Here is a 23,510-nt window from a genome sequence, read left to right as displayed (position 1 = left end):
TCATGATGTGATGGGCTGAGTGCATTGGCAACAGTCATCAGCAGTGTCTTTAGGGAACCTGGTCTCTTTGCTCTGGGGTTCTTTCATTCCTCTCTCCTTAAACTCACACACCAAGGGACACATAGGAATGGATACATATTAACTAGTGCCTGATTTTCAATCTGATCCAAATACATATTACCTGAAAAAGGAGCATAAATTCCTAAGATACATGAAAAATTAACAGAAAGATATCAAACCAAACAATATATACCATCTGAAGAATTATTCAACATAAAAAGAATTTAAAATAAACATGCTAAGTATACTTAAAGAAATGAGATAAGATAACATATTAAACCAGAATAAGAAATCATTGAAATAATGTAGAAATATTAAAAGACAAAAACAAGGAAGTTTTAGGTTCTTTAATCAGGGGGGGAAATCTATTCCAAAAAAACTGAGTCATATACTCTTCCCTAGAATAAAAGAAATGGCAAAGAAAAACTGAATAGCCATGACTGACTTAAGCCCTGGGAATGTGCAGATTGTCACCTGAGGAAAAAAATAGTAGTTAACTAGCAAGGAGGAAAGATGAATAACTTTGGTTGGCAATTAAAGATACTTGGCATCTGCTAACATCACGAAAAGAGAGAGAGAGAGAGAGAGAGAGAGAGAGAGAGAGAAACAGGTATTATGGAATAACAAAAGAGTGTCTGTGAAGTAGTCTTAGCAATCCACAAAAAATAGAGAGGAACATATTAAACTAAATATACCATGGGGATAAAATCAGCTATGAGCTTTAGGAAACTTCATAAGAAAAATTACTTGTTTTCTCAACCAAACAAAAAAGACATGGAATGGAAACCTATCAATTAAAAGAGACCTAAAATATAAATCAATCAATCACTATATGTGGAAATTAGTTACTCAGCTACTGATTAAAGCAAACAGGTAGAAATACATTTATGACTTGTATAAGACAGTTGGAAATTTGAAGACTGTGAATATTTAATATTTTTGCTAATTTTTAGTTGTAATGCATATATACTCATGTCTTAAAGGTCTATCATTTACCAAAATATTTGCAGATAAAATTGATAATGTGTCCCATATTCCCTTCAAAATAAAGAAGTACAGTTGTAGGTAAGGGTAAAAATAAGATTGACCTGAGTCAATCGTTTTTGACCCTGGAGGATGGGTACAAAAGGAACCATTATAAAATGCTGTCTACTTTTTGTATATGCGTTACATCTTTACATTTTTCATAATAAAATATTTTTAAGTTGGCATAAAGGTTAAGAGATGGAGGCTGAAGGAGACCCCATAATCAAACCATTATTTTATTTCATTGGTTTCTTAACGAGAGGAATCACAGCAGAAAAGAAGGACATTATACTGAGAATCAGTTTTGTATTTACTGAATAAATCAACTGAGAGTAAGAAATATGTCCATAGACCATAAGTCTTCACTTTAATCCTGTAACCAAGATGGCCAATATTCCTCAAAACCAATGAACCAGGGAAATGCAACAGGAAATGCCCCTCAAGACAAAGAGCAGAGAGCCAAAAGATTAAATGAAAAAGAATGCCCATATGTAGACTGAAATGACACCACTGCCTTTTCTCCCTCTAGTGAAAAGAACTTAAGAAAAATACTCATAGAGATTGACATTTAGCAGTCTTGCAATAAAACTCTAAGGCTCTACAGTAAAGTTCACCAGTCAATAACCAATCCAATCAATGTTTTTTAATTAATTGCCTCTTTTAAATATAAACCTTAGGCAGCCAAAGTTAACTAGAAATTCAAGAAAAGGCTCTAAAACTATAGATACATTTTTGTAAAACAAAAACAGAAAAAGTATCTCTGATTAAAATTTATGGAGCAAGCAGAAGAGAGCAAACTATAGCAAGCAGCTATATCCTCAGCTAGATAAGAAAAGATACTGCATCTATGAAACAGCAGATATATGAAAAGGGGATAGTCTGAGGCTAAGAAAAAGCTCTTAATAATTAAATATGTGTTCTAAGATTTCTTAAAGTAAAGTTGGAAAAAGTGTCCCCAGAATAGAAAAAAAATCAGAATTAAAAAATAGAAAATATAAAAAATTAAAATAATATACAATTAATAGGAGTTCCAGAAAATGAGAAAATAGAACAAAATTGTTAAATAATACAAGAAAAACATATAGAGAAGTGGACAAATCACAAATGTATGGTGCAATGAATTTTCTCAAAGTGAATATAGGTACATTCATGTAATCACCACAGAGGTAAAAAAATAAATTGCTTGCACCTCAGAAACTACCCTCATACCTCCTCCCAATCACTACAAACTTACCTCCCCAGAGGTAATCATTTCCCTGACTTTTATTCAACATAAACTAGTTCAGTATTTTTTCTTTTTACATTATCTAAGTGAAATCATACAGTATGATTGTGCTTTCATGCATTTATTTATTCAACATTGTATTACCTGTTTTCTTGTATAGCAATGGATAATTATTTTTAAATGGCTGTGAACTATTACCTTGTATAAATATTTTATGATGTATTTATCCTTTCTATTATTGATGAATAGTGAGTAGCTTCCAATCTGAGGTAATCACAAATAATGCTGCTTATACATGTCTTTTGTTGCATATGTACACATTTATGTTGTCTATATACCTTTAAGTGAACCTGCTAGATCATATGATTGTGTGTGTCCACTGTTAGCATGTGTTGCCAAATCATCTCTAAGGTGGTTATGCTAAATTGCATTCTGACCAGCAACATAGGAGAAAGTACTAGTGGTTCTATCTACATGTACACCAATACTTGACATTGTGCTTAGATTTGTATTCTATAATTTAATAATAATGTTGAGATCTTTCTATATACTTATTAGCTATTCAGATTCTCGTGCCTAAGTCTTTTGCTTATCTTTCTATTTGGTTGCTTTCGATTTACAGGAGTCTTTTGGATAGAGTATTCTGGATATGAGTTCTTTGTAGAGTAAATGTGTTATAAATATGTCCTTCCTCTTTGTGGCTTGCCTTTCCAATCTGTTTCCCAGCATTATTGAGGCATAATTGGGATACAAAAACTGCACATAATTAATGTGTACAATTAGGTAAGTTTGCATATATATATATATATATACACTCATGTTGTTTTGTTATCACCCCATTAAATAATAAACATATCTATCACTGCCAATGATTTCCTGTGTGCTTATGTGGTTCGTTTTGTTCTGTGGTGGGAACACTTAACATGAGATCTAACCTCTTAACAAAAACTTAACTGCAAAATACCATATTGCTCTTACTATAGGCATTATGTTGTACAACAGATCTGAGACTTAGTCATTTTGTATAACTGTAATTTTATACCCATTGAGCAACGCCCCAGATCCTCTTTTCTGCATCCCCTGGTAACCCACATTCTATTATCTCCTTCTATATGCCTGACTATTTTAGACGCCTCATCTAGGAGGAGCCATGCGGCATTTGCCCTTTTGTGACTGACTTAGCATAATGTCTGTCAGGTCTGTCCATGCTGTCACAAGTGGTAGGATTTCCTTTAATGGTATCTTTTGATGAACAGAACGTTTAAATTTTAATATAGCTCAAGTTATTGATAATTTCCTTTAGAGTTAGTGTCTTTTTCCATTAAGAATTATGTTACCACACCAAGAAAGAACTTTTCATATACTACCTTCCAGAAGGGCTGTTGTTTACTTTTCAAATTTAGAGGTAGGAGTTGCTTCATTTGTTTGACACGGAAATATCCAATTTTCCCAACATTATTTACTGGAAAGACAGTCCTTCCATTTCTGTTATACAGAACTATCTTTTTCATAAATCAAATGTCCACATGAATGTGATGTATTTCCAGACTGTCTCATCTAGCCAATTGTTCTATTTGCATATACTTGCATTAATAAAACAGTCTTAATTACAGTGAATTCATATCAGTCTTAATATATGATGAGAAATTCTTCCCATCTTTTTCTTCTGAATTCTTTCAAATTGTTGTGCATACATACTCTCTTAAACTTAAATCTACCTCTCTTGTGAACTTAAATCTACCATCTTACTATTTGTTTTTTGTTTGCTCTACCTTTCCCACGCTACTTTTTCTCCATTTGTTTTCTTCTTTCAAATTGATTGGATGTTTTGCTATTCCTCCCCATCTTTTATCGGTTTGGTATTTATTCACTTACTCCTCACTCTTCTTTAAGTGCTTTACCCATGGTTTATCTTATTCACCTTTGACTTATTAGTGCCTAATATATACATATATATATATGTATATATAAGTACTTTATGCTTTTCTTGGACAATGAAAACACTCAATTCAACCTCATCTCTCCTGACTTATGTGCTATTGTTGTTCATGTATTTTGATTCTCTTAATATTTTAAACCCAAAAAGACATTGTCATTACTGTTTTATACAGACATAATTGATTCAGATTTACTTGCTTTCAGAATGTTCTGTAACTCCAAACTTCCATCTGGGATCCCTTTTCTTTTGCCTATAAGAAATATCCTTTATTATGCCCTTTAGTATGAATTTAATGATTTTTTTCAGTTTTTTTGTTTTACTGGAGTTATATTTGTTTCACCTTCATTACTGAATGATATTTTTGTTTAGTATGGACTTTTAGGTTGGTGATTATTTTTTCCCAACCATGTTGAAGATATCTTTAGGTCATCTATTGAGAAGTCATGGCTATCTATCCAATACTTGTTCAGTTGAAGGTAATATGTCTTTTTAAAAGTCTTTAAGAAGATAATTTTGGCCATGGCCAGTTGGGTCAGTAGTAGAGCGTAAGCTAGGCATATGGAAGTCTCAGGTTCAATTCCCAGTCAAGGCACAAAGGAAAAATGCCCATCTGCTTCTCCACCCTCCCCCTTTTTCTTTCTCTCTGTCTCTCTCTTCCCCTCCCACAGCCAAGGCTTCATTGGAGCAAGTAGGCCCGGGCACTGAGGATGGCTCCATGGCTTCTGCCTCAGGTACCAGATTGGCTCCGGTTTCAATGGAGCAAAGCCCCAGATGCTCAGAGCATCGCTCCCAGTGGGCTTGCTGGGTAGATCCTGGTCAGGCACATGTGAGATTCTCTTTCTCTGCCTCCCTGTTTCTCACTTCAGAAAAATTTAAAAAATTGTAAAAAAGATAATTTTGCTTTAAAATTTTTTCCTTTGGCCCTGGCCGGTTGGCTCAGTGGTAGAGCGTCGGCCTGGTGTGCAGAAGTCCCAGGTTCGATTCCCGGCCAGGGCACACAGGAGAAGCGCCCATCTGCTTCTCCAACCCTCCCCCTCTCCTTCCTCTCTGTCTCTCTCTTCTCCTCCCACAGCCGAGGCTCCATTGGAGCAAAGATGGCCCGGGCACTGGGGATGGCTCCTTGGCCTCTGCCCCAGGTGCTAGAGTGGCTCTGGTCGCAACAGAGCGACGCCCTGGAGGGGCAGAGCATCGCCCCCTGGTGGGCGTGCCGGGTGGATCCCGGTCGGGCGCATGTGGGAGTCTGTCTGACTGTCTCTTCCCGTTTCCAGCTTCAGAAAAATACAAAAAATATAAATAAATAAATAAATAAATAAATAAATAAAAATAAAATTTTTTCCTTTGTCTTTATGACTTTAGTAATTTGGTTCTTATGTGCTTAGTATATGTTTTTTTATCCTGCTTGTGTGGTTTTTCTAAAAATAAAATACTTCAATTTTGGAAATTTTTCATGTATTAACTATTTATAGGTACATAAAAATTACCCCAAAGAGTAGCAGATGAAATCAATAAACATTTATTATCTCACAGTTTGTGGGTGAGGGGTCTAGGAGCAGCTTAGCTATGTGTTTCAGCCATACAGTCTCATATGAGATGGCAGTCAACATGCTTGCTAATACTGCAGTCATTTGCTTGACAAGGGTTAAAGAGCTACCACCAGAGTGTCTTCCTCACATTCCTGGTTAGTAAATAGAGCTGATTATTACCAGGTGAACTCAATGCAATGTCATGTGGACCTGTCCATAGAGGTGGTTGAGTGCCCCCCTGGCATGGCAGCTGGCTTCCACAAAAGCAGGTAATCCAAGGGCACACGAGGTGGAAGTCACATTATCTTTTATGATATGGTTTCAGAAGTCACACTTCTTATTTCCAAATTATCCTACTGGTTACAGAGACCAACTGTATTCAGTGTGGAAAGGAATGGCATAAACATTTATTCGTTTCTGCATTTCTATAGTCCCATCTGGAAGTACATCTACTCTCTAAACAACTTCCTTCATTATTTCTTTTTTTTTTTTTTTTGAAAGTCTGCGTAAATACATTCTCAGCACTTGTTTGTCTGAAAATGTCCTTATTTTTGCTTTAATTTTTTATTTTTCTTTACTTTTGAAGGACATCTTTGCTAGTTATAGAATTCTAGCTTTAGCAATAGTTTCTTCAACAATTTAAAGATGTTCATCTATTGTCTTCTGACTTCATTGATTACATTGAAAAGCCACTTGTCACTCATATTCCTGCTTCTTTGACATTTGATAACTTATGTCAGTTTTGGGGAAATTTCAGCCAATATGTCCTCAAATATTGCTACTAATTATATTCTTTCCTCTCTTTCTGAGATTTACATACAAGTTAGAACACTTTACCATGTTCTATGTATTTTTACCTTTGTTATATATTTTTCATCCTTTTATCTCTGTACTTTATTCTTGATACTTTCTACTTACATGTCTTCCAGTCAACTTACCCTGTTTTGATGTGTTTACTCTCTTATTAAACCCATCATTTTATTTCTCAAACTTAGTTATATCAATAGTTTTGCAGTCCTATATCATCATTTGATCTTTTAGTTTTATTTTTTTTAAGTTAAAGGTATTGGGGGTGATATTGGTTAATAAGATTACATAGGTTTCAAGTGTAAAATTTTAGGCCCTGGCTAGTTGGCTCAGCAGTAGAGTGTCAGCCTGGCATGTAGAAGTCCTGGGTTCGATTCCCAGTGAAGAAACACAGGAAAAGTGCCCATTATCTGCTTCTCCACCCTTCCCCTTCTTCTTTCTCTCTATCTCTCTCTTCCCCTCCTGCAGCTAAGTCTTCTCCACTAGAGCAAAGTTGGTGCAGGTGCTGAGGAGGGCTCCAGGGCCTCCACCTCAGGCACTAGAATGGCTCCAGTTGCAATGGAGCAACACCCCAGATGGGCAGAGCATCGCCCCCTAGAGGGCTTGCCAAGTGGATCCAGGTTGGGCGCATGCAGGAGTCTGTCTGTCTGCCTCTCCTCTTCTTGCTTCAGAAAAACACACACACAAAAATAAGTGTAAAATTCTAGGTTACATCATCTGTATATTGCACTGTGTGCCCACTACCCAAAGTCAGATCATGTTCTGTCACTATATATTTGACCCTTTTACCCTTTCCCTCTGGTAACCACCATACTGTTGTCTGTGTTTATTAGTTTTTGTTTGTTTTTCTTGTTTAATCATTTGTTGCTTTAAGTTTTATATCTCACTGAGTGAAATTATATGGTTATTGACTTTTTTTGTCTTACTTATTTCACTTAGCACGATATTCTCAAGAGCCATCCATGTTCTCACAAATGGCAGTATTTCATCATTTCTTATGGCTCAGCGGTATTCCATTGCATATATGTACTACAGCTTCTTTATCCATGTCTTGGTTGCGGTGAATAATGCTGCAGTGAACACAAGGATTCGTATATCTTTGCAAATAAATGTTTTCAATTTTTTCATGTAGATACCCAGAAGACAGGTTGCTAGGTCACATAGCAACTCTATTCTTAATTTTTTGAGGAACCTCTGTATTGTTTTGTATAGTGCTTATACCAGTTTACATTTCTACCAGCAGTGAATGGGATTCCTCTTTCTCCACATCCTCTCCAACACTTATTATTTTGTTGATAATAGTCAATCTAACAAGTGTGAAGTGATACCTCATTGTAGTTTTGATTTGCATTTCCCTACTAGCTACTGAAGATGAGCATCTTTTCATATATCTGCTGGCCTTTCATATATTTGTATGTCTTCTTGAAAAAAGTGTCTGTTCAGGTCCTGTTCCCATTTTTTTTTCTGAAGCTGGAAATGGGGAGGCAGTCAGACAGACTCCCGCATGCACCAGACCTGGATCCACCCGGCATGCCCATCAGGGGGCGATGCTCTGGGCACACCAGGGGACGATGCTCTGCCCATCTGGGGCATTGCTCTGGTGCAACCAGAGCTACTCTAGCGCCTGAGGCAGAGGCCATGGAGCCATCCTCAGCGCCTGGGCCAACTTTGCTCCAATGGAGCCTTGGCTGCAGGAGGAGAAGAGAGAGACAGAGAGGAAAGAGAGGGCGAAGGGTAGAGAAGCAGATGGGAGCTTCTCCTGTGTGCCCTGGCTGGGAATCAAACCCGGGACTCCTGCACACCAGGCTGACGCTCTACCACTGAGCAAACTGGCCAGGGCCCTGTTCCCATTTTTTAATTGGATTGTTTGTTTGATGTTGAGTTTATATATTTTTGGATATTAACTCCTTGTCAGAGCAATTGTTTGCAAATTACTTCTCCCATTCAGTTGATTGTCTTTTTGCTTTGTTGGTGGTTTCTTTTGTTGTGCAGAAGCTTTTTTAATTTGATATAGTCTCATTCATTTATTTTTGCTTTACTTCTCTTGACCTTGGGATCAAATTCATAAAATTCTTTCTAAGTCCAAGGTCCACAATTGAATACCTATGTTTTCTCTATGTAATTTATTGTTTCAGGGCTTATATTTAGGTCTTTAATTCATTTTGAGTTAATTTTTGTATATAGGGACAAACAGTGGTCTAGTTTCATTATTTTGCATGTGCCTTTCCAATATTTTCAGCACCATTTATTAAGGAGACTTTCTTTTCCCCATTGTATGTACTTGCCCATATACATGGGAGATATTTCTGGGCTTTCCATTATGTTCCATTAATCTGTGGATCTGTTTTTCTGCCAATATCATGCTGTTTTGATTATTATCACTTTGTAGTATAATTTGAAGTCAGAGAGTGTGATGCCTCTGGCTTTGTTATTTTTTCTCAGGATTGCTTTGGCTATTCAGTGCCTTTTGTGGTTCCATACACAGCTTCACTAGCTAATTCTACCAAATATTCAAAAAAAGATTTGATACCAGTCCTTCTCAAACTCTTCCCAAAAATTGAAGAAGAAATAATGAATCCTAACACATTTTATGAGGTCAACATAACCCTGATACCAAAACCTGGCAAGGACAACACACACACACACACGCACCCCCAAAAAACTACAGACTCATATCTGATGAATCCAGATGCAAAAATCCTAAACAAAAATACACAAATACAACAATAAATCAAATACAACAACACATTAGAAAATTATTACATCACAATCAAGTGGAGTTCATTCCAAGAGCACAAGGATATTTCAAAATACACAAATAAATCACTATAAGACACCACATTAACAAAATAAAGGATAAAAATAATATAATCATATCAGTAGATGCATAAAAAGCATCTGATAAGACTTAACATCCATTTTTTATTAAAGCATTCAATAAAATACATAGAGAAGGAAAGTACCTCAACATAATAAAGGCCATATATGACAGACTCTCAGCTAATATTATACTCAGTGGTGAACACTGAAATCTTTTCCTCTAAAATCAGGAATAATGAAACCGTGACCATTTTCACCACTCTTATTCAACATAGTATTGGAAGTCCTAGCCAGAACAATCAGGCAAGAGAAAGAAAAGGCATCCAGATTGGAAGTGAAGAAGTAAAATTGTCACTTTTTGCAGATGACACAATTCCTTATATGGAAAACCCTAAAGACCCACCAAAAAAAACTATGAGAAACAGTAAACAAATACAGTTAAGTTGCAGGATACAAAATCAATATACAAAAATGTACTGCATTCCTATATAATAACAATGAAATTCAGAAAAAAAGAAATAGAAAAACAATTCATTTTGCAGTTGCAACAAAAAGAATAAAATACCTAGGTATAAACTTAAGAAAGGATGTGAATGATCTATATTCTGAAAACTACAAAACATTATTAAAAGAGATTTTTATTTATTTATTTTTTTGTATTTTTCTGAAGCTGGAAACGGGGAGGCAGTCAGACAGACTCCCGCATGCGCCCCACCGGGATCCACCCAGCACGCCCACCAGGGGGTGATGCTCTGCCCCTCCGGGGCGTCGCTCTGCCGTGACCAGAGCCACTCTAGCGCCTGGGGCAGAGGTCACGGAGCCATCCCCAGGGCCCGGGCCATCCTTTGCTCCAACGGAGCCTCAGCTACGGGAAGGGAAGAGAGAGACAGAGAGGAAGGAGAGGGGGAGGGGTGGAGAAGCAGATGGGCGCTTCTCCTGTGTGCCCTGGCCGGGAATCGAACCCGGGACTTCTGCACGCCAGGCCGACGCTCTACCACTGAGCCAACCGGCCAGGGCCTAAAAGAGATTTTAAAAGACACAATGAAATGGAACGATCTTCCATCTGTGTTTCTAAATTGCAAGAATCAATATAGATAAAATGTCTATATTAACCAAAGCAATACATAGATTCAATGCAAACCATTTGATCTTTTAAGTAGGCTCCAAGTGTCAGCTAAAATCTTCCATATTTTTCTCCACTATCTTCACTATAGTAATCATTTTTATTTTAAATTCTCTAGCAATTCAATATATGAATCGCTATAAAAATATTTCTACCATCCCTTTTTAATCTAGTTTTTGGTTATTTGGACCACTTTACAGTATGTCTCATAATTTTTATTGGGTGCCAGATAGTGTGTATTAAAAATGTAAGGGAGGCCCTGGCCGGTTGGCTTGGTGGTAGAGCGTTGGCCTGGCATGCAGAAGTCCCGGGTTCGATTCCCAGCCAGGGCACACAGGAGAGGCACCCATCTGCTTCTCCACCCCTCCCCCTCTCCTTCCTCTCTGTCTCTCTCTTCTCCTCCCGCAGCCGAGGCTCCATGGGAGCAAAAGATGGCCTGGGTGCTGAGGATGGCTCCTTGGCCTCTGCCCAAGGCGCTAGAATGGCTCTGGTCTCGACAGAGCGACGCCCCGGATGGGCATAGCATCGCCCCCTGGTGGGCGTGCCAGGTGGATCCTGGTCGGGTGCATGAGGGAGTCTGTCTGACTGCCTCCCCATTTCCAGCTTCAGAAAAATACAAAAAAAAAAAATGTAAGGGATTTGAATGACACTATCTCTTTCCTGAGCCAGTTAAGTTCTCTTCTGACAACAGGTATGGTACAAGTAGATCACTTTTTAAAATTGATTTTAGAGAAAGAGGAAAGAAGAGAGAGAGAAAGAGAGACAGAGAGAGAGATTTGTTGTTTTACTTATTTATGAATTCATTGGGTGATTCTCGTATGTGCCCTGATTAGGGATCGATCTCACAACCTTGGTGTATCATGATATTCTAACCAAACCGAGCTACCTGGCCAGGGCAAGCAGATAATCTTAATAGTTTCTAGACTTGGTTTTAGGCATTATTAAAGAGGATTTACTTTTTTGTCCTTACTTCTAACATATGGCTTTTCTGTGCTCTCTTTTAAAAGTCAATGCCATGCAGGTTTTTAGAATTACTTTCCTTTGATTCTCTCTGCTATGGAATTTTATCCCTCAAGTTCCAGTTGTTTGTCTCCTCAGCCTAAGGGGACTGATTCTTTCTGTTATGAATATGTTCATGTATGCTAAAAATTGTCAAATTCCCTCAGGAAGAATTCCAAAAGCTAATGCTTTGAAAAGATAAATAAAACTGATACACCTCTAACCATATTAAGCAAGAAAAAGAAAACTACTAATATCAGAAAAACTTTTTAAAAACCATCACTACTGACCCCATGGGCATTAAAAACAATAATAAATAAATTTTATTAATAACTCGATGCCTACAAATTTGATAACTTAGATGAATGACAAATCCTTGAAAGATACAATCTACCAAAATTCATACAAGTAGAAATAAATCATCTGAATAGGCCCATATATATTAAAGAAATTGAATCAATAATGAATAAACAGAAAGTCAAGATGGTTTCACTGTTCAATTCTACAGAACATTTAAGAAATGATACCAATTCTCTACAATCTCTTTCAGAAAATAGAAAGAGAAGGAATATTTCCCAACACATCCTATTAGGCCAGAATTACCCTAATACCAAAACCATATAAAGATATTACAAGACTGGAACAATACAAACCAGTATCTCTCTCGGCCTGACCTGTGGTGGTGCAGTGGATAAAGCGTTGACCTGGAAATGCTGAGGTCGCTGGTTCGAAACCCTGGGCTTGCCTGGTCAAGGCACATATAAGAGTTGATGCTTCCAGCTTCTCCACCCTTCTCTCTCTCTGTCTCTCCCTTTCCTCTCTAAAAAAAATGAATAAAAAACAAAACAAACAAACAAACCAGTATCTCTCATGAACATGTATGCAAAAATTTTCAACAAAATATTATCAGATCAAATCCAACAATGTATAAAAAAGATTATACACCATGACCAAGAGGAATGTATGACAAATGATTCAATATTCAAAAATTAAGAACCTGAGTGAGTAGCTCAGTTGGTTAGAGTATTGTCCAGATACAGCTAGGTTGCAGGTATAATCCCTAGTCAGGGCACATACAAGAAGCAACCAGTGAATGTACAACTAAGTAAAACAACAAATCAATCTCTCTCTCTCTTTTCCCTTCCTCTCTCTCTAAAATAAAAAAAAATTTTAAATAGTTAAAAAACAAAAGTTAACTTATGTTATCTATCACATCAAGTTTAAAAATCATATGGTTCTATCAATTTGACAAAATACAATATCTATTCATGATAAAAACTCTCAGCAAACTAAAAATAGATAGAAACTTCCTAAACCTGATAAAGAACATCTACAAAATCCCTGTAGTTAACATTATACCTAATGCTGAGAAACTGGATGCTTACTGCTCAGATCAAGAATGAGGCAAGCATGTACCCTCTCACCACTTCTGTTCACCATCATACTGGAAGTCCTCAGTAATGAGGTAAGTAAAACAAACAAACAAACAAAAAACAAAGTAAAAATATACAGATTAGCAAGGAAATAATACAACTTTCTTTGATTATAGATAGACATGATTGTCTATGCAGCAAATCCCACAGAATTAACAACAACAACAGAAAAAAACTGAAACTAATAAATGATTATAGCAAGGTTTCAAGATACAACATATATACAAAATTAAATTGCCTTCCTATATTCTAGTAATAAACAATTGAAATTTAAAATTAAAAACACAATATTATTTACATTAGCACCAAAAAAATGAAGTACTTAGGAATAAATCTAATAGAATATATAAATAATTATATGAGGAAAACTATAAAATCTGATAACAAAGAAAAACAAAGATTTAAATAAATGGAGAGATGCCTCACTTCATGGATAAGAAGAATCAATAGTTAAGATGTTTGGCCTTTCTACCCAAATATCTTACATTTTAATATCCTCCCAGCCAAACATTCCCAACTGGATCTATAGATTCAATATAATTCATGTAAAAATTCCAGCAAGTTATTTTATATATCAACAAACTCAAGTTTACATGGAAAGTCAAAAGACCTAAAAGTCAACAAAACACTGAAGAGGAAAAATAAAAAGGATTGACACAATTTGACTTTAGGACTTATTATAAAGGCACAGTAATTGAGACAGTGTGGTATTGGTAAAAGAATAGACAAACAGGTCGATGGAACAGAATAGAGAGCCCAAGAATAGACAGATACACCCAGATACAGTCAACTGAACATTGATAAATGAGTGAAGGCAATTTAACAGAGAAAGACTACTCTTTCAACAAATAATGCTGGAAAAACTGAACATCCACCTGAGAAAAAAATGAAAGAAAAAATAAAAAAAAATCTAGACATAGACCTTACACCTTTTACAACATATAACTCAAAATATATCATAGATCTAAGTGTAAAATGTAAAATTATAAAAACTCTAGAAGATAACATGGTAGATAATCTAGGTGACATTGAATTAGGTGATGACTTTTTAAATACAACACATGAGCATGACTTATGAAAGAAAAATATGATAGGTTGGATTTTATTAAAATTTAAAACAGGTGTGTGCCCAGGGAAAGATTAAAGAGTAAAAGGAACTTGGCAAACACAAACCCCGCCTGTTTACCAAAAACATCACCTCTAGCCTTACTAGTATTAGAGGCATGCCTGCCCAGTGACATTAGTACAACAGCCGTGATATCCTGACCATGCAAAGGTAGCATAATCACATGTTCTCTAAATAGGGACGTGTATGAAAGACCACACGAGGGTTTAACTGTCTCTTACTCTCAATCAGTGAAATCGACCTTTCTGTGAAGAAGTAGTAATAGGGTCCTAAGAAGAGAAGACCTTATGAAGCTTTAATTAATTACCTCTGTGAAATACATCATTCAAAGAATGAAAAAACAAGCCATGTTCTGGGAGAAAATATCTCCAAAACACGTATCTAATAAAGGAATTTTATTCTAATATACAAAGAAATCTTAAAATTCAACAATAAGAAACCAAGCAACTCAGTTAAAATATGAGCTAAATTTATAAGCAAATACGTCCCAATAGATTATATACAGATGGCAAATAAGCCTATGAGAAGATTCTCAACATTATATGTCATTAGAGAAATGCAAATTAAAACGAGATACTGCTATACACCTATAAGAATGTCTCAAATCTAAAAATGGACAAAACTAAATAGTGAGGAAGATGTGGAGCAAGAAGAATCCTCACTTTTTGCTGATGGGAATGCAAATACTACAACTACTTTAGAAGACTATTTTGCAGTTTTTTACAAAACTAAACATGATCTTACCATATGATCCAGGAGTTGACCTCCTACTTATTTACCCAAATTAACTGAAAAGTTATATCCACACAAAACAAACACGTAAATGTTTATAGCACTTTTATTCATAATTGTTCAAAACTGAAAGCAACCAAGATATCTTTCAAAGGGTGAACAAACTGATGAACAAACTGTAGTACATCCATGCAATAAATGTATTAGACTACCATTCAGCAATAAAAAGAAAAGAACTACCAATCCAGAAAGACCTGGAAGAATCTTAAATACATGTGTTGCCAATTGGAACATGGCTAGAGTGTCCAATAGAATCTTGAGTCATAGAGATTGTTCATATATCCGTACCATGTGAAGAAAATGCTTCTAAATTTAGCCATTAATATGTTCTTATGGGCTTTGCATTGATATCAGTTATGATATTAAGGAATTTCTTATCTTGGTTTGCTAAAGAGTTATTTTTAAAATAATTAATAAAATTTGAGTATCATCAGTTTTCCCTCATTCATTGGTCACTGAAATGGTCATACTGTTAATTTGATTTGTTGATATTGTGAGTTACATTGATAGAATTTTAGTGGTTGAACCAATTAAATTTCTGATTTAAACTTGGTTGTGATGCACTTTTAATGTATTTTTAGTATGTTGATTCAGTTTGTTGATAGTGTGTTTATATCCATGATCAAAAGTGATTTTTGGCTATAATTTTTTCATTGACTTTGTATAAGCTTCATAAGACTATTGAGTCATACTTCCTTTTCTTTTTAAGGAATATTTTCAACAGTTTGTATGAGATAGTGATTTGTTGTTCTTTGAAAGTTTGTTAATTCTACCTATAAACCTATCTAGGGATGGAGGGGTAGGAACTTCAGTACTTATTATAAATTTTGAATAATTGTTTGCTCACATTTTCTAAATTTTTCTATTTATATTTTCCTAGAAAATAATATATTTCATCAAGATTTTACAAATTTATTGAATATAGCCATTCAAATTATTCTCCTAAGAAAATTTAGGTCTAATACAGCTATTTTAAAAAAACTGTATTACAGTTATTTTCATCTTTTATGTTAGCCTTCTCTATAGTTCTTTTGATCTACTTATTCTTTTAATAAACCAACTTCTGGTAGTATTATTTCTTTTCCTCTTGTTATGTTAAATGATTAAATTCTACTTTCATATTTATTATTTCTTCTATATTCCCTGGGTTTATTCTATATTATTTTTAGCTTTATTAATTAAGTACTTTGCTTATTTTTCATTTTTCTTCTGTTTTATGTAAAAACTAAAAATTTCCTTCCTAGCTCTACTTTAACTCTATCTCACTATGAGTAGTAATTTCATTGTCTTTCATTACAAAAAATTTCATGATGTTCATTTTGATTTCTTATTTCTTATTTGGACCTTCAATTATTTAAAGGTGAGGATTCTGTTTTCCAGATTAATTTTTAAACTTTTATGCATTGGTTTCTAATCTTATTTCATGTACTTCTATATCACCATTTTTAAAAGTGCTGAATTCTTTTGTGTTTCAATATATAATCAGTCATTGTAAACATTCTGTGTATGCTTGAAAACATATTTTCTATGTTGAATGCAAAGTATTACATATACCTATATAAATTTACATGCAGGTTTAGATATACATTTTTATAATATTTTTTCTATTTGGGCAATCAGTTTCCAAAGAAGAATATCTTAAATCTTCATCTGTGGCTTGAAATTGCCTATTTCTTCCTTTAATTATATCACTTTTTCTATATGCATGTTGAGTTATCAAGTTAGACAAAGCAACACTCACAATGTGATGATGGATTTTTACTTTTATCATTATAAAATTCTATTATGTGGTTCTTAATATTGCACATTAAACTCTATTCTTCCTGATATTATCTTTGCTAGATTAGGTCTCCTGGTATATTTAATTCTATCTCTTAACTCTCAACCTTTCATTGTGGTGTTATTTTCAAATGTTTTTATAAACACAAAGTAAATTTTAAAAAATTGAATCTGTATCTTTTCACTTAACAATTATCCTTAAATTATCATACACTTTCTTTTCTTTTTCTGTTTTAAAATTTTTTTGACAGAGAGAGGGACAGATAGGGACAGAAAGACTGGAAGGGAGAGAGATGAGAAACATCAATTCTTCATTGTGGCTGCTTAGTTGTTCATTGATTGCTTTCTCATATGTGCCTTGACCCAAGGGCTACAGCAGAGTGAGTGACTCCTTGTTCAAGCCAGCGACCTTGAGCTCAAGCCAGCGACCTTGGGCTTCAAGCCAGCCACCTTTGGGCTCAAGCTAGCAACCATGGGGTCATGTCTATGATCCCACGCTCAAGCCAGCGATCCTGCACTTAAGCTGGTGAGCCAACACTCTGGCCAGATGAGCCCGCAGTCAAGCCGGTAACTTTGGGGTTTCAAACCTGGGTCCTCTGCGTCCCAGTCCAATTCTCTATCCACTGCGCCACTGCCTGGTCAGGCTCATATACTTTCTTAAATTTACTCCTTTTTCTATCATGTCTAGAGTTAATATTTATTTAATTCCCCAAACATGGTAAAAACTTTATCATGCTTTTACTTCCTTTTTTTTTCTTCTTCTTCTTTTCCAAGTGAGAGGAGGGGAGATAGAGAGACAAACTCTCACATGCGCCCTGACCAGGATCCACCCAGTAACTCCTGTCTGGGGCTGATGCACTGCCCATCTGGGGCCATGCTCACAACTGAGCTACTTTTAGCACCTGATGCAGAGGCTCTATGGAGCCATTCTCAGTGCCCATGCCTATGCGCTCGAACCAATCAAGCCATGGTTGCAAGAGGGAAAGAGAGAGTGAGAGGAAGGAGAAGGAGAAGGGTAGAGAAGCATATGGTTATTTCTCCTGTGTGCCCTTCCTGGGAATTGAACCTGAGACGTCTATACACCAGGCCAATGCTCTACCATTGAGCCAACTGGCCAGGGCCTGCTTTCTCTTATATATACTACTTATAATAGTTTCAGTTGCTATGACTGTCAAAAATTACCTCAGAATATTTTAAACAACTAACTTTTATGCTCATGGATTTTGTGAGTCATAAAATCAAATAGGGCACAAAGGGGATGACTTATCTCTGTTGTATTATGGTTGGCATCTCAGAAGATTTAAAAACTGGGTACTAAAGTCAACTTATGATCTGTTCACTCAGAAGTCTAGTGGCTGGGAGGTGCACTTTCTTTTCACATGAACCTCTCCATATGGTCTCTCTTTGTAAACTAGTTTGTGCTTCCTTGCAACACGGTAGCTGGTTTCACCACAGCACAGCTCCAATAAGAAAAAGGCAGGCTAACACTATATCCTTATGACCCACCCTAAAAAATTACATGCAGGCATCACATCGGTGCACTCTATTGGTCAGAGCAGTCATAGCCTCCCCAGCTTCAAAGGGAAACAGATTGATTACTTCTCTTGATGGGGAGTGACAAGTTTCTAGTTAAGTATATAGAACTAAAAGTACTCCTATGTCCATTTGCGCTTATTAGGAAGCACTGTGTGGCCCTGGCTAGTTGGCTCAGCGGTAGAGCGTCGACTTGGCATGTCCCTGGTTCAATTCCCACTCAGAGCACACAAGAGAAGTGGCCATTTGCTTCTCCCCCTTCCCCTCCTTTTCTCTCTCTCTTTCTCTCCTCATCAGCCCCACACACTGAGGATGGCTCTGTGGAACCTTTGCCTCAGGTAAAATAGCTTGGTTGTCAGCACCGACCCCAGATGGGGTTGCCAGGTAGATCCCGGTTGGGATGCATGTGGGAGTCTGTCTCTGTATCTCCCCTACTCTCACCAAAAAAGAAAAAAATATACAAAGAAGCACTTTGTAAATATTTACTTAATAAATTTTACTAACTTCATGTTCAGCATTTTTTCTTATATTTCTCTGCTTCTTTCCAGAAGTACTCCTTTGACAATTTGTTCAAAGATCTGAGAGTGATAAAATTTTGAGTCTTTGAGATGTCTTAAAACAGGGGTCCCCAAACTTTTTACACAGGGGGCCAGTTCACTGTCCCTCAAACTGTTGGAGGGCCGGACTATAAAAAAAACTATGAGCTCTGGCCGGTTGGCTCAGTGGTAGAGCATTGGCCTGGCGTGCAGGAGTCCCGGGTTCGATTCCCGGCCAGGACACACAGGAGAAGCGCCCATCTGCTTCTCCACCTCTCCCCCTCTCTTTCTTCTCTGTCTCTCTCTTCCCCTCCCACAGTCAAGGCTCCAGTGGAGCAAGGTTGGCCCGGGCACTGAGGATGGCTCCGTGGCCTCTGCCTCAGGTGCTAGAATGGCCCTGGTTACAATAGAGCAACGCCCCAGATGGGCAGAGCATCGCCCCCTGGTGGGCATGCCGGGTGGATCCCGGTTGGGCACATGCGGGAGTCTGTCTGACTGCCTCCCAGTTTCCAACTTCAGAAAAATACAAACAAAAAAACAAACAAGCCCTGCCTGGTTGGCTCAGCGGTAGAGCATCGGCCTAGCATGCGGAGGAGCTGGGTTCGATTCCCGGCCAGGGCACACAGGAGAAGCGCCCATTTGCTTCTCCACCCCTCCGCCGCGCCTTCCTCTCTGTCTCTCTCTTCCCCTCCCGCAGCCAAGGCTCCATTGGAGCAAAGATGGCCCGGGCGCTGGGGATGGCTCTGTGGCCTCTGCCTCAGGCGCTAGAGTGGCTCTGGTCGCAACATGGCGATGCCCAGGATGGGCAGAGCATCGCCCCCTGGTGGGCAGAGCGTTGCCCGATGGTGGGCGTGCCGGGTGGATCCCGGTCGGGTGCATGCGGGAGTCTGTCTGACTGTCTCTCCCTGTTTCCAGCTTCAGAAAAATGCAAATAAATAAATAAATAAATAAAACTATGAACAAATCCCTATGCACACTGCACATATCTTATTTTAAAGTAAAAAAACAAAATGGGAACAAATACAATATTTAAAATAAAGAACAAGTAAATTTAAATCAAGAAACTGACCAGTATTTCAATGGGAACTATGCTCCTCTCACTGATCACCAATGAAAGAGGTGCCCCTTCTGGAAGTGCGGCGGGGGCCGGATAAATGGCCTCAGGGGGCCGTAGTTTGGAGACCCCTGTCTTAAAATATTCTTTTTTACCATTTAATTTAAAAAGTGTTTTGTCTAACAACAAATTTCTGGGTTCAAAGTTCTTTTCTTATCATTTTGAAGATTTGCTGCATTTTTTCTTTTGCATCCTATATTGCTGATGACAATTTGACTTCAATGATTCTCATTCCTTGTGTAGGTTATCTCTGATAACTTTTTGGATTGCCTCTTTTTTTTTTTCAAGTTCTACTGAGGTATATCTGACAAATAAAAATGGCATATATTTAAGGTGTCCAACATGTTTTGATATATGCATGCATTGTAAAATGTTTAACACATCCTGACCAGGCGGTGGTGCAGTGGATAGAGCATTGAACTGGGACGTGGAGGACCCAGGTTCTAAACCCTGAGATCACCAGCTTGAGCACAGGATCGCTGGCTTGAGCGTGGGCTCATAGACATGACCCCATCGTTACTGGCTTGAGCCCAAAGGTGGCTGGTTTGAAGCCCAAGGTCACTGGCTTGAGCCGAAGGTCGCTGGCTTCAGCAAGGAGTCACTCGCTCTGCTGCAGTCTCCCGGTCAAGGCACACATGAGAGAGCAACCAATGAATAACTAAGGAGAATAAGGAGATTCAATGAAGAATTGATGCTTCTCATCTCTCTCCTTCGTGTCTGCCCCTGTATGTCCCTCTCTCTGTCTCTCTGTCACACACACACACAAAAAGTATGTTTACCACAATGAAACTAATAAATATATTTATCACCTCACAAAATACTTTTCTTTTTGGAAGGGGGATTGGTGAGTGCAATTAAGACCTACTTTCTTAGGACTGTCTCTCCAGCTTGTTTTTCTAAAATCTCACTACCATTTGTCCAAGCTTCACTATAATATGTGCTATATATCCTACTAGAAAGGATAATTTCAATTTAAGAATTCATGTTTTCATTTGTTACTTCTCCCTCTATGTATTCTTTCCTCCTACAATTCTTCACGGATGCTAATACTTCTGGATTGATCCTTTATGTCTCTTGATATTCCAGTATAGTCTAGTGTTTAAAAGATGGACTCTGCCTGACCAGGCGGTGGCACAGTAAACTGGGATGTTGAGGAGCCAGGTTCAAGGCCCTGAGGTCACCGGCTTGAGCACGGGCTCATCTGGTTTGAGCACAAAGCTCACCAGCTTGGACCCAAGGTCACTGGCTCGAGCAGGGGGTTACTCGGTCTGCTGAAGGCCCCCAGTCAAGGCACATATGAGAGGGCAATCAATGAACAACTAAGGTGTCGCAATGTGCAACAAAAAACTAATAATTGATGCTTCTCATCTCTCCCTTCCTGTCTGTCTGTCCCTGTCTATCCCTCTCTCTGTAAAAAAAAAAAAAAAAGGACTCTGAAACCAGACCATGTGTGAGTTTTAGATATGTAGAGCTTAGAACGACTTGAATATAGAAAGTACTATATAAGTTCACTATTTTTCTGCTGCTCAACATACCAATTTAGCTATCAAAACACCAATTTTCAGTTACATCTACTCTGCTCTTCAACCTATGTACTGAGGTGTTATCTTTAACAATTATATTTTTCATTCTGAAATTGTAATTATTGTTGAAAAATAATTTGTTCTTGCTTTATGTTTCAAATACTCTCTTACCTGAGAATATTAATTTTATTTATTAGTTGTAAGTTGTTTCACTGAGTGTGGATTTTCCTATTTGTTTTCTTCTTTCAGAGCCTGTAGTGCTAAATGGCTAGTGATAATTGACTGTGAACTGATCCTTGTAGTTGCGATTTCCTGCTAGTCCTCAGTGCAGCCTTCTTGGTAGGGAGATGAAAACAAGTTGCTCAGGGTTATGTTGTACAAAGGGCAGTGAGGCAAAGATGGGCTGCCACTCTGGGTACCTGAGTTTATCTTCTGGCTGCACCTTCCGGTTACCCAGTAACCTGACACATTCCACTCTCTCAAGACCTGCTCCTGGAGAGTAAACGCCTGTACTTTTCATTGTGAGTATTTTATTAGTATGTATTATCGTATATGTTTCCCATTCTAAACCTAGGGAAAAGCACAGTATTTGGCACACAGTAGGTGCTTTTCATGTTTATTGGATGCACAAAAAAAGAAATTAAATTTAAAAATCTGCCATGGTTTGAGACTTTAAGGTAAATTACTTTAGGACATATTTATTACACATATCTACTATGTACTTTACATACATTATGTCACTTAATATTTACAATTCAATAAAGTAGGTTATATTCATTAGGGATACATTCAGTTACTGTTAGAGACCCAAAACTACAGCGGCCTGTAGTTGATAGGAATTTATTTCTCTCTCATGCAACAATCTAAGTTTCAGCAATGCAGGATTTGTATGGAGACTGACAGTGTCAGGGAACCAACCTCTTTCTGCCTCATTGCTCAGTCATTTCTAGTTTGCTACCCTTAGCTTATGGCCCAAGGTGAGGCACCACTGTATCTTGATTCCAGCCAGTAAGGAAAAGAGAGGGAGAAGGAAAGGGCACAACTTTTCCTTTTAAGAGCATGACAAGATTTGCACGCATCTTTTCTGCTCATGTCTCATTAGTCAGAACTAAATCACATGACCTAACTGCAAAAGAGGCTGAATCTTTACTTTTAGCAGCCCTTTGCCCCACTAAATTTGAGTTCTATTATAAAGAAAGTAAGAATGGATATTAAGACTATTATTGCTTATTTTTTAGTTGAATCTAAGAATATAAAAAAAACTTACCGATTAAATTGTGACAATGCTTTCCTATCACTTAGAATTTTTGGACACTTTTTGAAATACAACATTTTTACTTAAGATGTAAACTCAATTATATATCACTTCTGTGTGTATGTATAAAGAAATATGTAAGCAAAATAAATCATTTAAGGTATTTTAAATTTTTTCTTCACATTCAGAGTTAGACTATTTTCAATCACCTTAACTCAGAAGCATAAATATCTGAGTTTTTCTATCTAGTATCATCTCTGTACCAAAAAAGAAAATGTTTGTAATTCAGCATTTCTTTAAAAAATGTTTCACTATTCTCTCCAGGGTTTCTTTTAAAAGCTGACACCCAGTCTGCAGATTTTGATACTAGCTATGACTATGAGAAAACAGTAACTTAGTACACATTCTGGACAGCCATGGGTCTAACTAAAAATTGCTATTTTATGAGTACAGAAGAAGGGGGCATTGGGTACTAAGGGCCAACTAGCAGTCTCAGCAACATGGTTATCATTTCCATATCATATATACAAGGTAAATGAAACCCAGAGAATGGGCTAATTTGCTCAATAGCATGCAATCACTAAGCCACAGAACTGGAGCCAAGTCCATGCATTTCAACTTTACAAAACTACTCTAAAACACAAATCTAAAACTGACAAGGCTTTGAGGAAATTGGCATATTTCTATACTGTTTGTAGGACTGTAAATCATTACATTTTAGAGAGGGTGATTTAGCAGTACCTGTCAAATTTTTAATGTATTTCTCTTTAAATCAAACAGTTCTTCTAGGAATTTAGTCAACAGAAATGTAGATTTGACTTTGGGTGATAAACACACAACACAAAAAACAGATGATATATCATAGAATTGTACACTTGAACCTATATAATTTTATTA

This window comes from Saccopteryx bilineata, chromosome 7, assembly GCF_036850765.1.
Source record: "Saccopteryx bilineata isolate mSacBil1 chromosome 7, mSacBil1_pri_phased_curated, whole genome shotgun sequence".
Taxonomy (NCBI): Eukaryota; Metazoa; Chordata; class Mammalia; order Chiroptera; family Emballonuridae; genus Saccopteryx; species Saccopteryx bilineata.
This window is presented reverse-complemented; position numbering follows the sequence as displayed.